Source organism: Arachis ipaensis, chromosome B1 (genome assembly GCF_059453495.1).
Source record: "Arachis ipaensis isolate K30076 ecotype BB chromosome B1, ASM5945349v1, whole genome shotgun sequence".
Classification (NCBI taxonomy): Eukaryota; Viridiplantae; Streptophyta; class Magnoliopsida; order Fabales; family Fabaceae; genus Arachis; species Arachis ipaensis.
The window spans coordinates 46,492,343-46,509,178 of record NC_142436.1 but is presented as its reverse complement, the minus strand read 5'-3'; positions in this window follow the sequence as shown (position 1 = coordinate 46,509,178).

The following is a 16,836-nucleotide window of genomic DNA, read 5'->3' as shown; positions in this document are numbered from 1 at the left end:
TAATTTCTTGTCAATTGTCCCTCTCCCTTTTAAATTTCATGCAATTTAGCTTCTGTCAAATACAAACCACTCAAATCAACTCTTGATTCGCTAGACTAAGTCATCCACTAAACTAAAATTGCTCAATCCTTCAATCTCTGTGGGATCGACCTCACTCCCGTGAGTTTTATTACTTGATGCGATCCGGTGCACTTGCCGGTTAGTTTCGTGTTGGATCGTTTTCCACACATCATTTATGCATTCATAAAGATAAAATTAATGAATTAGAAACTATTCCTTTAGGTAGTTCTATATCTGCTTTAATGGGAAGTATACCTGAAAAATGTAGTGATCCAGGTCCATGTATGGTAAACTGTACCATTGGAGGTGTAATATTTTCTGATTGCATGTGTGACTTAGGAGCATGTGCTAGTATAATGCCATTGTCTATATATGATACCTTAAGGCTCCCTCCCTTAAAAAGGTCGGCAGCTCGTTTTGTGTTAGCAGATAAAAGCATTATTACAGTAGTTGGAATTGCAGAAGATGTATTAGTGAGAATTAAGGGGCTCACATTTCCCATTGACTTCTATATCCTGGAAATGCCCCCTAATGACTCAGGAAGACCATCATCAATCCTGCTTGGAAGACCATTCCTAAAAACTTCAAAGTTCAAGCTGGATGCATTCTCAGGAACTTACTCCTTTGAGATAGATGGTAGAACAGTGAGTTTCAGTTTAAATGAAGCTATGAAGCACCCTCCGAAAGATCATTCTATCTTCCAATGTGATATTATTGATGAAACTATAGCTGAAGTTCACCAAGAAGAATTAGAAGAGAAGCACATGGAGCAAGGTCCAAGTGTGGGGACACCCTCTGACCATAATGAAGACACCTAACCATTACCACCAGCCCGGATGATCTAGAGCCTAGCTAAGAGCAGAAACTAGAATTGAAGCCCCTTCCTCCACACCTTAAGTATGCTTACCTTGAGGATAATTAGAAGTTTTCAGTCATCATTGCAAGGGAACTCACTTCTCAACAGGAAGAACAACTACTTAGTGTATTGAGAAAGCACAAGAAAGCAATTGGATGGAGCTTGGCGGATATAGTAGGCATCAGTCCTCAAGTTTGTGAGCACAGAATATATTTAGAAGAGGACTCGAAACCTGTCCATCAACCCCAAAGAAGATTGAATCCAACGATCTTAGAAGTTGTCAAGAAAGAGGTCACCAGACTACTTGAAGCAGATATCATTTACCCCATCTCAGACAGTGAATGGGTCAGTCCAGTACAAGTGGTGCCCAAGAAGTCTGGAGTCACAACAATAAAGAATGAACATGGAGAACTCCTGACAACTAGAGTGCAGAATTCATGGAGGGTTTGCATTGACTATAGGTGTCTCAACCAAGCTACTCGCAAGGATCATTACCCTTTGCCATTTATTGATCAGATGCTCGATCGCATGTCAGGTAAATCCCATTTTTTTTAGATGGTTATACAGGTTACTTTCAAATTCATATAGCTCCTGAGGATCAGGAGAAGACCATTTTTACATGTCCCTTTGGAACGTATGCTTATAAACGAATGCCTTTTGGCTTATGTAATACACCTGCTACTTTCCAAAGATGCATGATGAGTATCTTTTCAGATCTTATTGAAAACTATATGGAAGTATTTATGGATGATTTTAGCATATATGGAGATTCGTTTAACCTTTGCCTAGGTAATCTAGCTAAAGTATTAGACAGATGTGTTAGTTCAAACCTTGTATTGAATTTTGAAAAATGTCACTTTATGGTAAAACAAGGGATTGTTCTAGGACATGTTGTCTCTAAAACTGGAATTTCAGTAGATCCAGCAAAGGGAGATGTCATTTCTAGTTTACCTTACCCCTCTTCTGTGAGGGAAGTCCGTTCGTTCCTGGGCCATGCAGGTTCTTACAGGAGATTCATTAAAGACTTTAGTAAGGTAGCATTACCCTTATCCAGACTGCTGCAGAAAGATATTGAGTTCGAATTCAGTGAAGATTGCATGAAAGCGTTTGATAAACTAAAGATCGCCCTAACTCAAGCCCCAATTGTGAGAGGACCAGACTGGAGCCAGCAATTTGAAATTATGTGTGATGCCTCCAACCATGCAGTAGGAGCAGCACTGGCTCAGCGCGAAGGTAAGGATCCTTTCGTCATTGCTTATGCATCTAAAACCTTAGATGCTGCTCAGTCAAATTACACTACTACTGAAAAAGAGCTTCTTGCTATTGTTTTCGCTCTGGATAAATTCCGAGCCTATTTACTTGGTACTAAGGTAGTAGTGTACTCAGACCATGCAACTCTAAAATATTTATTAGCTAAAAAAGAGTCCAAACCAAGGCTAATACGATGGATACTGTTGCTAGAAGAGTTTGATTTAGAAATTAAGGATAGGAGTGGAAACCAGAATTTAGTGGCAGACCACTTGAGTCACCTTGAGCACATTAAGGATGACTCCACTCCTATCAATGATACTTTTCCATTTGATAGTTTGCAAGCAATATCTGAAGTAGTTCCTTGGTATGCACATGTAGCTAATTACCTAGTTAGCCATACTTTCCATCCAAATTTTACTAAACATCAAAGGGACAAGCTGAAAAGCGAGTCTAAATATTATATATGGGATGACCCATATTTATGGAGGTGTGGTGCTGACCAGGTAATTAGAAGATGTGTACCGCAAACAGAATTCCAGTCTATTTTAGAGGCATGCCACTCCTCTGAGAGTGGAGGACATTTTGGCTCTCAAAAAACAGCTAGAAAAATCTTAGACTGTGGATTCTGGTGGCCTACTCTTTTTAAAGATGCTGCTGAATTTTGTAAATCTTGTTCCCCATGCCAAAGATTTGGTAATATATCCAAGAGGGATGAGATGCCTCAACAGATTATGATTTTTTGTGAAATTTTTTATGTTTGGGGCATTGACTTCATAGGTCCATTTCCAAACTCTAATGGTTACCTTTATATACTGTTAGCTGTAGATTACGTTTCTAAATGGGTGGAAGCAATTCCTACCCGTACTGCTGATGCTAACACTGTTGTTTCCTTTGTTAGAAATCATATTATATGTCACTTTGGATCACCACGAGCAATCGTGAGCGATCAAGGCACTCATTTTTGTAACAGGAGACTAACAGGATTACTGAAGAAGCATGGGATTGTTTACAAAATAGCAACAGCTTATCATCCTCAAACCAATGGACAAGCAGAAGTATCTAACAGGGAGATTAAATGCATTCTGGAGAAAATAGTAAAGCCCCATAGGAAATACTGGAGTGCAAGGCTACAAGATGCGCTCTGGGCATATAGAACAGCATACAAAACACCTATCGGGATGATCCCCTTCCACTTATTGTACGAAAAGGCTTGCCACCTTCCAGTAGAGGTGGAACACAAGGCCTTCTGGGCTGTAAGGGAATGCAATATAAATTTTGAAGAATGTGGTGCTGAAAGAAAGCTGCAACTAGCAAAGTTAGAGAATCTTCGCCTAGAAGCATATGACAACTCTAGGCGATACAAGGAGAAGATGAAGGTTGTCCATGACAAACACATAAAAAGGAGAGAATTCAGACCAGGGGAGTTAGTTCTTCTTTATAACTCCAGACTGAGGCTTATGCCAGGTAAATTGAGATCAAGATGGAAAGGTCCCTACAGAGTGAAAAAGGCAGAGCCATACGGAGTTTTTCACCTGTGTCATCCTTCTATCTCCAAATTCCTAAAGGTCAATGGACATCGCCTGAAGCTCTATCATGGAGAAAAGATGAAGGATCACAAAGAACTAGAGGTTTTCCTCTTGGAAGACCCACCAACAGTAGCAGAATAAGCTTGAAGAACGTCCAACTTAAGGACGTAAAATCAAAGTGCTAGGTGGGAGACAACCCACCATGGTATGATCGTTCAGTTTCAGTCTTAGTTTTATTTTACTTTATTCTATTTTTCTTTATTTTTTTGTTAATGACTCTTCTCATAATCTCTGCATATAGCTTGCATTTGCATTTACATAATGCATATTAAAAAAAAAGAGAGGCACGCGACGCGCCAGCGTTGTTGACGCGTCCGCGTCATAGTGCATTAGAAACTAAGAAAAAGAGAAGCAGAAAGTCACGCGAAAGCGTGGCTGGAAGCGTGCCTTAGGCACAAATATGCCCACGCGACCGCGTCGCTGACGCGCTCGCGTCGTTTGCGAAATAGTCTCCCCACGCGTCCGCGTCACCCACGCGAACGCGTGGCCCTGCAAAATCGACGTAAATGGGTGTATGGCAGCAAGTTATAGTGGAGTAGGGCTGGAATGATGCTGGAAGTACAAGCCTCACCACGCGACCGCGTGCCCCACGCGGCCGCGTCGTTTTCAAAAAATGCCCATTCACGCGATCGCGACAACCACGCGAACGCGTCACCCAGATTTTTGGCAAAATGTAATTAAAACAGAGAGCAGTGCGTACGTGAGGCTGCACTCGCGCCAATAGCACAAATCAGGTCATGCGATCGCGTGACCCACGCATCCACGTCACTTGAATTTATCACACACCACGCGATCGCGTGACCCACGCGTCCACGTTACAAGCGACGCACAGCTTATCCAGATTAGCCAAATATCTTATCTTATCTTTCCCAAATCTAAATCTTTTCTTCTCCTCTCTTATTTCTTTCTTCTCTTTTCTTCCTTCTTTATTCTTTCTCACTCTTTACTTTCTCCCTCCATTATTTTTCACACCCATTATCAAGGTTCTTTTATTTTTTTTATTTACTTTTTACTTTTTCTTTATTATTTTTATTTATGTTTTCCTCTTTTACTTTCATTACCTATATTTTCTTTTTCTTTCTTTTTCTTTCTTTTTCTTTACTTTTTATTCCTTTAATTGGTGTTAGAAATTTAATTAGGTGATTATTTACTTCTATATTTTGCTTGTGAGTTATTGTGGAATTGTTTGACAATTAAAATTACTTCTTAAAGGGTTGCTTGCATGTTCAAATTAATACTTTCAATAACATATTCACCATGCATGCTATGTGTTTGTGAAAAAGCCCGTATGGCATTGCACACTATTTTAAATTATTCTACTACTCTAATGCCTGTTTTTCACAAAATCTCTTTTATATTTTATTAAGTAAATATAATTGTCAGTACAAACAGGTTGTTAGTTTGAAAGGATTGGTAATCTAACTTAGACATTGAATGCTTGATCTATGCTACTCATGCCTTTGCCGGCATGCAAATAAACATCTTGCATTAAATTGCCATCACATGCACTTGCTATATTTCTATTGATGAACTTTTCACATGGATTCGTGACCATGTGTTAACGACATCCTTCTTTACCGTGCATTGATTATCACATGTACCATTTTCTTCCTTGCTCTAACCCTTAAGTTTTAAAATTACTTACCTTTTCTCTTTTCAGGATGGCCACCAAGAAGGGTAAAGAGAAAGCTAATCCCAAACCACCAGCAAGGAAAGGAACTAAAAGAACAATAGCCGGACAGCCATCTTCAACGGTAGTAAAGCCCTCAACAAAACGAATCAAGAGGATCATCAAGGTCGATGAAAAAGAAAAAGCTTTTCCAGCAAAGGACACTGCGCGGTTCTCTAACCGCTACTGTGAGCAGATGTTCCCTATCCTGGCTGAGAGAAACTATAACAATGAGTATCTACTCATCCTCCCAACCAACATTGTTGAATTTGTTGAGCCGCAAATTGAACGAAGACAATGGAGATTCCTACGGAGACAGTCACGGCAGGTTAATCTTTCATGGGTAGTTGAATTCTACTCCAATTTTCACATGGCAACCATGCAGTCTGTCTATGTCCGTCAGAAGCAAGTTCCCATAACAGAAGAGGCCATTCAGCAAGCTCTAGATCTTCCCCCTGCTCCAGAAGAATTGGACGCATTCCAAGAAGCCTCATTCAAACGCCAGACATACCAATTTAACTGGGACGCAGTTCTCAGAGTTATAGCACAACCTGGCAGCAGATGGATTTATGGATACCATAGATCCCGACCTAAGAGAATATTGGCTTCAGCACTCACCGTGGAGGCTCGAGTATGGGCACAGATCATGTCCCATTACGTCTTTTCAAGCACTCATGAGTCCTCCTTCACTGCAGACATGGCTATTCTACTATGGTGTATCCTTACAGACCAGCACCTCAATTTACCAAGACACATTCGGCATGCTATAGGACACTTACAGATTGCGAGCAACCTACCTTTTCCCACCTTAGTTTCAGATTTAGTCTCAGCAGCCGGAGTCTCTTACAGAGCTGGGGACACCAAGGCCATGATTCCACGAGATGATCAATACGTCCCTAATGGGAAATATATCAGACCTCCAGCAGCCACTATCAACTGCAGCACAGAACCAGCAGAAGACATTCCTTCTCCTACCACATCACAAGCACCTTCAACAAACCAACTGCTCCATCAGATACTTGAGAGGCTATACCAGCTTGACTGAAAAAGAAAGCAAAGAGAGCGTTGTAACAAGCACAGATTTACATACCTCAAGGAGCTGATTGTTGGTAACCACCCACCAAAAGAAGACCCAGACACCCCAGACTCCACTTCATTTACCAGCACAGGGAGCCATGATGGTCCCGATTGTGGAGATGCTGCTACCAACCCCCCTTTGTTCCTGACTAATGGCACTGAGGACAGTGCCAAGCTTTAAGTGTGGGGAGGTCATTCAGTACCGGACTTCCGGAGGTAATTTCTCTTTCCTAGCACCAATAAAATAGTATATTTATTTAATTTTTCTTTTATTAGAATAGAATAAATTGCATAGTAATAGGTAATTGCATGCATGTTCTAATTGGTTAGAAAATAATAAGTTTCTTTTTAAGACCCTATTTTTGAAAAATTTCACTAAATTAAATCAAAACTTTTGTGTTAAACTTGTTTGGAAGTTGTAATTGGAACATAGTTAAAAGCTAGAACACACAACCTGTGAGACTTGAGCTTAATAAAATGGTTACAATATTTAACCATAAAATTTTATTCTTGTGTGTTTACTTCTCTATGATTGTAATCTATATTTTGTTCCATCCTATATGTCCAATATTTAATGTGTTATATGCATGCATATGATTGAGGCCATTATTTTATTAACTCACTTATCCCAAATAGCCTACCCTTCCATTTACCTTTGTTAGCCACTTTGAGCTATTTAATCTCATCTATTCTATATTTTACCACATTACTAGCCTTAAGCAGAAAAACAAGTAATACCCCAAATTGAATCTTTGGTTAGCTTAAGATAGGAAATTGTGTGTCAATAAAGTATGAGAAAATTGTGGGAACATGGGTTAATAAGGGAATGTATCATGATAAAATATTGGCAATTTGGGTACCTACTCATGTGAAACTAGAAAAATTATAAATCCATGTGCATTGGTAATGTTATTTTTATGCTGCAAAAAAAATTCAAAAATATTCAATTAAATAAGTAATGAATAAGGGGAAAAGTTGATGCATGAGTATGTGAAACAAAAGTGGAAAAATTTTGGGTAGTTAAGGATGATTCAAGAAGAAAATAAGAGTATATATGTTAGGTTATAGCTTAGGATAATCAAGGATTCAATGAATAGCTCACTTAGCCATATATATACCCTCACCTTTACCTTGGCCCCATTACAACCTTGAAAAGACCTTATGATGTTTGCATTGATACATTAAATACTTGTTGATTAGTTAGGTGAAGAACAAGGTTTAGAGAGCATGATTAGAGAAGAGTAGAGTGATTACCCTATACACTAGAGTGACTAGAGTGCACATACACCATCAGTGAGGGTTCAATGCTTAATTCTATATTCCCTGCTTTCATGAGCTATCTTCTTACAGGTTTACTTACTTTTACTGTATGAATTTTAATTAGTGGAATTTAATTTATTTTTGTCTTGAAGAACTTATTTATTTTTAACCAAGTAGACAAAAATCATATAGTTGCATTCATATACATAGGTTGCATTGCATTGTATTGCATGAGTCTCACTTTTCCCTACTTATTTATTTTATCTCCTTAAGCTAAGCATGAGGACATCCTAATATTTAAGTGTGGGGAGATTGATAAACCACTATTTTATGGTTTATCTTGTGTTTAATTGAGTGGTTTTATCAAGCCTTTACCTACATATTCATATGATTTGCATGATTTTATAATCCCTTCCTAGTATTGGTTTATGATTGAAAACTTGCTTCCTAGTGATCTTTAATTAGTATATTTTAATTCTCCTTTATACCATTCGATGTCGTGATCCGTGTGTTAAGTGTTTCAAGCTTCATAGGGCAAGAATGGCTTAGAGAATGGAGAGGAAGCTTGCAAAAATGGAAGGAACACAAGAAGCTAAGGAGATGACCAGCAAACACTGACGCGAGCGCATGGCTGACGCGACTGCGTGGAATAGAGAAAAATGCAGCGACGCGTACGCGTGCCTCACGCGTACGCTTGGATTGGAGTCTGTACGAATGACGCGAACGCGTGGACGACGTGCTCGCATGATAAGAAAAATCGCTGAATGATGCGAACGCATAGACGACGCGTACGCATGATCTGCGCGATCTGCAATCTTAACAGGAAAAGGTTGGGGGCAATTTTGGGCCGCATTTTGACCCAGTTTTCGGCCCAGAAACACAGAATAAAGCCAGGAAATATGCAGAGACTCAATACATCTCAACACACATCTACAGAGATTAGATACACAACTTTAGACGACTTCACATATTCTCATTAGGATAGTTTTAGATTTTTAGATCTGAATTTAGAGAGGATTACTTCCCCTCTAGGTTCTCTTTACATTCATAGTTAATTAATTTTATGCTTTTGGATATTGAAGAAGTCATTATCTCCGTTGAAGACATTATTCTAGTTTGTTTCCTTACTTACTCTTTTATTTATTCCATATTCTTAACTCTTGTTTAAAGTAGTAATTAGATTATTTTCATGAATTGTTAGTGCAAAGGATCATTTTATTTTTAATTAATTTCGAATCCCTATTTTATTTAATTTATCATGTCTTCTTCTATTATTTTTATGAGCGTTATATTCATGTCAATGGAGTAGATTCCATACTTGACATGGGGGTTGATTAAAAGGAGACGCTTGAGTTGGAAGGCTTAGGTGCTGTTTAAACTAGAAGTTGTTGGCTAGTTCTGTATTTACTAACGCTAGACCTTCCCAAGGAAGAGGACTAGGATTTGCGAATAAGGGTTAGCTTAATCACTTGACTTTCCTTTATTTAGTAAGGGTTAACTAAGTGAAAACAATAAACTTTTTAATACTACACTTAAGAGATCCCAACAAGGATAGAACTTCCAATTAATCATTCCCCCAGTCAAGGCTTTTTATTCAGAATATCAATAATTATTCTTAGTTTATTTTTATTACTTAAATTTATAATTATTTAATTGCCCATTATTCAAATCTCAAAACTCTCGAAAAATTCCTAATTAATAAAATAGCATACTTTCTCACAACTCATTGGGAGACGACTTGGGATTCATACTCCCAGTATTTTTCTATTCTAAATTTTTGTGACACTCTTTTTAAATTGGTGAGGCGGATTTTAGCTGGTTAAGAGCTATACTTGCAACGCTGTTCTATGATATTATAATCTCTTAATTGGCCTAACTTCTGCCACGCACCAACCATAAACTGTTTATGATTAGCAACCTATAAATACATAACAATGACACATATATTACAAAGAGGTAATAGTTTATTATTTTTATACTATTATAAGTATAATAGAGTACATTAACTAATCTTAACATATATATATATATATATATATATATATTAAATACATATCATGCAAGAAATAAATTATCCAAGAAACTATGATATTATCAAATATAAATGTGTTTATGTTTTTGCTTATACATAACAGATTCATGACACAAAAAATCAGCTAAAACAATGATACATGAAACAAAAAATACTCGCTAGAATTTAATACTGCTTTCAAAAAATATAACAGGGCGCCATTTCTTTTCCAAAAAATTTGGGATCATGATCGGAAAATCAAACTAACAAAAGAGATTTACACTGGCAATAGTACCAGATGAACGAAAATTTTCATCGATTTACTTAACTAATTACGTCCAAATCTATATAATTTCAACTAAATATTATTCTTAAACTGGTTATTTCGCTGAATATGACCTAAGATGTCCTCCTATATTCAGTAGACCATCAACTCGTGAAGAACAACAGTCAACGTAATAAATAAAGAGAGAAACCAAAACCAAATTTCTATAATAGATGAAGAGAGAAACCAAAACCAAAACCAACTCGATTTACTTATTTAGCACCATCCTCGGTGCTCAAAATCAAGCAGAGTGGAAGGAGTCGTCACTGTCATCACCCCCACTTTCAGCTGGTAGGTCATGCTCATCCTCCTCCTCCTCACCGTGCTCATAGGGGGTGTCCGGTTCCTCTATCACTGTATCCCAACCTAGAAGCTATCATCTGATGTTCTCATAGCGTCATTTGGAAAGGCATTCCGAATGAGTTATGTCCTCAGTCAACCGGTGGATCAGGCAGTAGAGCAGCTGTAAGAATGATGGTGGTGCTGCTGAGTCTGAAGGTGCTGAGGCTGAAGGTCCTGCTCTAAAGAAAGTGCTGGCTGCTGATGCGAGATAATTATTGTTGGTTTAGAATTTCACAAAATAGAATCTCTTCGTTTTCCCTTATAATGTAATTAAGATGTCACACTCTTGGTTGTGAGGAAAAGGGAGTTTTCAATCAAGGAACGTAAGATTAAAAGAACTAAGAAATGATCAAAAAGGGAATTAATGCAATTAAAAGGGAAATAAGGCCAAAACTAGTGAAAATGATATAAATGCATACAAAGCCTTGACTTGGGAATGAGAATTAAGGAATCCTATCATCGTCATAACCACAACTATAATGAGTCAATCTCGCTTCGTCAACCCCTAACATCGAGGAGTAAGTCAAGCAAGCATAATTGACCTTAATCCATAAGTCCTAGCTAACTTACTAATTTCTTAGTAAAAAGCTAGCATCAATAGAAACAAGAGCCAACTAACTACCCAAGAATTATCACTAAATGTCAGACATTATGACTCTAGTATCCTAAGAACTCATTTCCCAAGCCAAGGTGTGAAAATCTACTCAAAATTACCAAGTAGAATTTTTACAAACACTTGGTGGGCATAAAACCAAAAAATAGGAAATTGCAAAGCAAAATAAAAACTATAACCAAACTATTCACAAAATCACCAATAAACATGCAATCAAGCAAATAGAAATCATAAAATATTAAATTCATCAATCAAAACTTCAAGAAATAAAAAATTGCATATATTAACAAAGTAACTTGAACCATAGAAAAATGTAACAAGAGTAGTGAAATTAAAGAGGAAATTAAGGAATACTTACAATGAGATAAGCAAAATTCAAGATCAAATTTGAAACTATAAAATGCTACAATAGAAATTAAGTAAACCCTAAGAGAAAATTTCTATACTACATTATTCCTACTCCTAATAATGCTTTCTATGTAATCTAACCTAATGAAAACATAATTCCTTCATATGTGATGTTGTCCCCTTCATATAGCACTTCAAACCAGCCTTCAGCCTTCCAAAACTGGGTCAAGAGGCTCCCAAAATCGCGAGCCATGAAATCACTCACAAAATATATCACGGCATCGAATGGAATAAAAGTAGAATTAAAATGCTCAATTTAAGCACAAAAACACATGTTTTCACATTTATGTCCAAATTAGGGAGAAATCACAAAAGTATGCTATTTTGGTGATTAAGTGTGAGTTTATATGATGAAATTCGTCTAATTTAAGCCAAAATTTACCGTCAAATATGGACTCATCAATTTTTCCACACTTAAATAATAGCATGTCCTCATGCTAAACACAAACAAGGAGAATAATCAAAGGGTAACAACTTATTGAATGCAACTATCTATATGCATACAAGTATACTATATACTATCTATATGTATCTATACTATAGTGTCCTATTGATTTGGTGAAAACAAACAATCAAATTTCTAAGCAAGTATATGAACATATAGGGCTAAGCAAAGAAGTAATTCAATGCAATCAAAATCCAAAGAATTGATTCAACTCATCAAAATGAAGCAACTTGCAAGAATACATGATAAGAGGTGTGGAGACATAGAATTGAGTGATCGAACCCTCACTAGGCGTGTATACACTCTCAACACTCAGTGTTTAGGGTTTAATCACTCAAGTCTCCTCTAATCATGCTTTCAAAGATTTGCTTTTTATCTAACAATCAACAAACATGTGATGCATGAATGCAATTATCATGAGGACTTCATAGAGTTGTAATGGGGTTAGGATTAAGGTGGGATAGATATGGCTAAGTGGACTAAAAGATTGAATCCTTGATTAGCTCAAGTATCTTACTCAACCTATATCAACCAAATCACAAGAATGCAACCTACACTTCCATAGTTTTATGCTTAGGGTTTTGATGTGGTTACGATTAGAACAAAGGGAATTAAAAAGCTCAAAAGTAGCTCACAATGGTAGATATGATGGGTATGGCCATATGGGTTAGTAAGCTTAATTCAAAAATGGCCTCAATCATGCTAAATGCATTCAAACATCAACTATTGGAAATAAAGAATAAAGCAAAACCAATATCACAATCATAGAAGGAGCATATCACACAGAATAAAATTGTGGTTGAAATGTACAACCACACAATTATAGGTTCAACAACTCACAAGGTTGTTTGTTCTATCTCTCTTCTATGTTTCACAAAAATTTATTCAAACAAGTTTAAAAAGAATTTTCTAAATCGATTTAATAAAACGCCCTAAAAAACAAAATTCTTGAAATTTTTTGTTGTTTTTCACCAAAATTATTTCCTATATGTATGTATGTATGTTGTGATAGATGCAATATTAAAAAATTTCCTCGTTCTCTTCCTAATTTTCAACATCTAAAAACCATCATGAACAATTAGGACAAAATTAAACTAGGCACTATGCTATTCACATCATCCAATCACAACTTCTATCTATAAACTATATACCATGTATATATATTAACTAAAGTAAAGATGCAATAGTAAAAAAAATATTAACAAATATCTACAAGAAACATAGTTTAGAAAACAAAAATAAAATGCAAAGTGTTCGTAAAAGAGAATTTACGCCCCAAAAATGGTAAATCCTCCCCCACACTTAAGCGTTACACAGTCCTCCGTGCACAAACATAATCTGGGGAGAATGGCTCTAAAGGACTCCACCCTTAGCTGGCGGATGCGGGGGCTCAGGTTGCAGTAAAATTTGCCAAGGTCAATGCGGCTTGGCATTTCCATACTCGGCGTCCTCCTCCTCTACCGGCTCCTTGCCTTTAGGTCTCATCCTCAAAAAGAATGAATAAAGTATAATTAAGAATCATAGGGCAAGTAGCAAAAAAATCAAAGAATGAAGCAAATACAATGTATACTTGGAGCCAAAAGAAAACAAACAAGCATTTAATTGAGGAAGTTTGCATAGTGGTGTGGTATGATGAAAATAGGCCGTGTGCGTATTCCAATTATGTGCATGGTTAGAACACACGCAACAGCCGGTTAAAACGCATCCACACAATTAAAATGTAAGCATGAGTTCCTTAATTAAACGGCCTAAGAAGCAAGCAATGGATGAGCATCCATTAAGGACAAGCAAGCTTAGGCAATTATAACAAGAGTGAATTGAATTTAGAGAATGTTGGATATTGAAATTGTGCAAGTGAAAGCGCAAGATTAATAAAAATTAGCACAACAAACAATAACCAATTCAGTGATGAAAAGAAATCTACTTATTCATCATCAAGATTAATGAAATAATAACATGTACAAGGTGCTTGTTGCAAAAAGTGACACGCTTGATGAGAATCAAGTCAACACAAACAAATGTAAAGCATTAAAAAGAAACGAGGACCTTGTTATGTGATTATATTGATTTAAAAACCATGATGAACAAGCAATTCAATTCAATACACTAAATTCAATATGTACTTGTTAAAAATTCTCACCAAATAAGAAATCAAATGTCACTCTTTCATATCAATTTGGTGCTAGCAACTCAAAATAACAAACAAGTACATTATTGAAATTTCAATCCAAAATAGCATCATAATCATGCAAAAGTGCACCATTCTTGATTAGAATACCAAATAAGGATATAGTCTAAGACATATGGTAGCTACAACATGTAAGACCCAGAACTTTTGAAAAAGGACTATTATGAGCTAATTTCAAATTCAATATTTTTGTAGCTTTAATTTCAGAAATTTCTTTATTAAAGATAATTAAAGTAAGTTTTGATTAATTGAATTTGAAAAAAATTAAGATCTTTATTCAGTTTTATAATTATTGAGTTATTTTCTATATTTAAATTATAACGTTAGTAGTTATGAAATAATAAGAATTTTATATGATTTAATTTAAATGGTTAATATTTTTATAATTGAATACTTTAAGTTTTAGAAATAAAAGAAATTAATCTTATTATCTTGTAATTTCAATTAAAGTATTTGATTTTAAATTAATTAGTATTTTGGTACAAAAAATAATATTTTAAAGTAATTTTTAAGGATTTAATTAGAGTTCAAATTAATATCCTATGCCCCAATTTTATTCAAATTATCCTACTCTAATTAAACCCAAAAATTCTCAAATCAAACCCTATTTTTCAACTAACCCTAATTCTAATTTGACCTAATCCTAACTCCCCTAACCCAAGCAACAGCCGCAACCCCTATCCTAAACACACACACATGGTTCTCTGAAAGAAAGGAAAAGAAAGAAAGAAACAAACAAATAAAGAGAAGGGGAAAGCAGAATCAGGGAAGAGGAAAAGAGGGGGAGATTCTGCCTGTTGCTGCCGTTGGAGAACAGAACTGTTGCGGAGGGAGCGCCAGGGGAGGAGGGGCTCGCCGTCGCCACTGCACCTTGATGCATGCGCCGCCGCTGTCGTCCAGGGAGCTGCCACCTCTGTTCGTCGTCGCCATTCGTCCTCACCACGTCGCCGCCATCCTTGAGTTCACGAAGAGAGAGATTGACGGGAGGAAGTGGCGCGCACGGGAGAGGAAGAAACTGCCTCACCGGAGTCTGGTCGCCGCTGCCGCTTGAGGTGGCTGCCAGGGCCGCTGCCAAACTGGTTTAAAGCCCGCCGCTGTTTCATTTTGCTAGTTCAGTAAGTATTCTTGTTTCGAAAGCCCTGCGTTAGTGTTCTATTTTGTGTAATAAAGTATTTGCAATGTTAATGGTTTTAGGAGTTAGAATCCAAGTTTTCTTATGGCATTTGAAGCTGTTTCTGCTTTTGAAAGAGCAAGCGGAGCCGAGATTTTGGTTGCCGTCAATTTGGGTTGAGGCGAAAGGAACTCTGTGAGGCGTTTGGGCTATGGTTTCATGTATCGAGGTAGGGGCCTTTTTCATAAAACTAAACTTATTCATCTGGAATTGTTATATATGGATACTGATGTGAGAAATGTACCTTTGGTGATTGTATAAGTCTTGTGTATTATTTGATTGTCTTGGATGGATGTGAATGCTTGTTTGACTGGATTATTGTTGGGTCTTGTTAAATGGACTATTTTGAAGTGTTTCTTTAAAGTTGTTTCTTTAAATTTTTGGAATCGAGTTTAATCCGTTGGAAATTGATTTGAGTTTGAATTGGTTTTCTGGAAATATGAAAATGGTACGCACTTTTGGATCCAGCTTAATTTTGAACTGATTTTGGGTTTTGGACCGTTGAAAAGGATTGTGGAATGGTTTGGTTGGGACCCAAAAAGGGTGGCAAAGTCTAAGTTTTAGGGGAGGTGCTGCCAAAATTTCTATAAAAATCTTAGACTTTGCTTGAAAAGTTATTTAGAAAGGTTTGGATTTGAGAAATTGTATTATTTTATTTATTAAGAAAATAGTTATGTTTTCGAGTTTAATTTTATTTAAGTAAACTATATGTCTTGATTCGATTTATTTAGAAAGGAATTATTTTACCATTTTGAATCACTGAAGGAAAGTATTATGTTCTAATATTGATTTTTAATATAAAAAGGGATTTTGCTTTTAGTTAGACTTAAGAATTTCGTTCAAAGGAGCTTTTAGTGATTTTAAAGAAAATTAGACTTTTGATTAAATAATTGCATTTGTGACATTTTGGGAGAAGTCAGAGAATTGGTTTTAAGGAGGAACCTGAAAGTGGCTTTGATTTAAATGGATTGGCTCCGTTTCAAGTGAATTGGTTTTGGATTGGGTTGGGACTTGTGGCTCTATATGATTCGGTTTTATAATAAATTCTGTTTCTATTTACTTAAACCAAGAATCTATGATTTCAAGAGTTTCAATAAACTTTTAAGAGATTGAGATAGGTTGTCCTTCCCTAAAGTCTTGAGACTCTGCTGAGAAATTTCTATTACCAAATTCTGTTGTTGGATGATTGATTTTTGGATCTTTCAAAAGAGATTTTTAATTTGGCTTAATTGCTGAATCGTTTGGAAGCCTTAGAAGGATATTATGGAAATGTGGCTTGTTTTCAAAGAGGAAATTTTCTTTTGAGAAAGATGGCTTATAAGGTAGAAGTGATTTGAGAAATGTGGATTTTTGAAGTTAAGACTGGGATGAATTGAATTTGATTTCAAAGAAAAGTGATTTGAGAAAAGCGATTTATGGCTTGAATGATGATTTTATGAGTTTTATGATGTTGGATGGTGGAAGTGCTATTATGTTATGAGCCGGAATGGCTGTATATGATAATGAATTATGGCTGATTGTGGATTATGTTATGAGTCGGAATGGCTATATATGATAATGAATTATGGCTGATT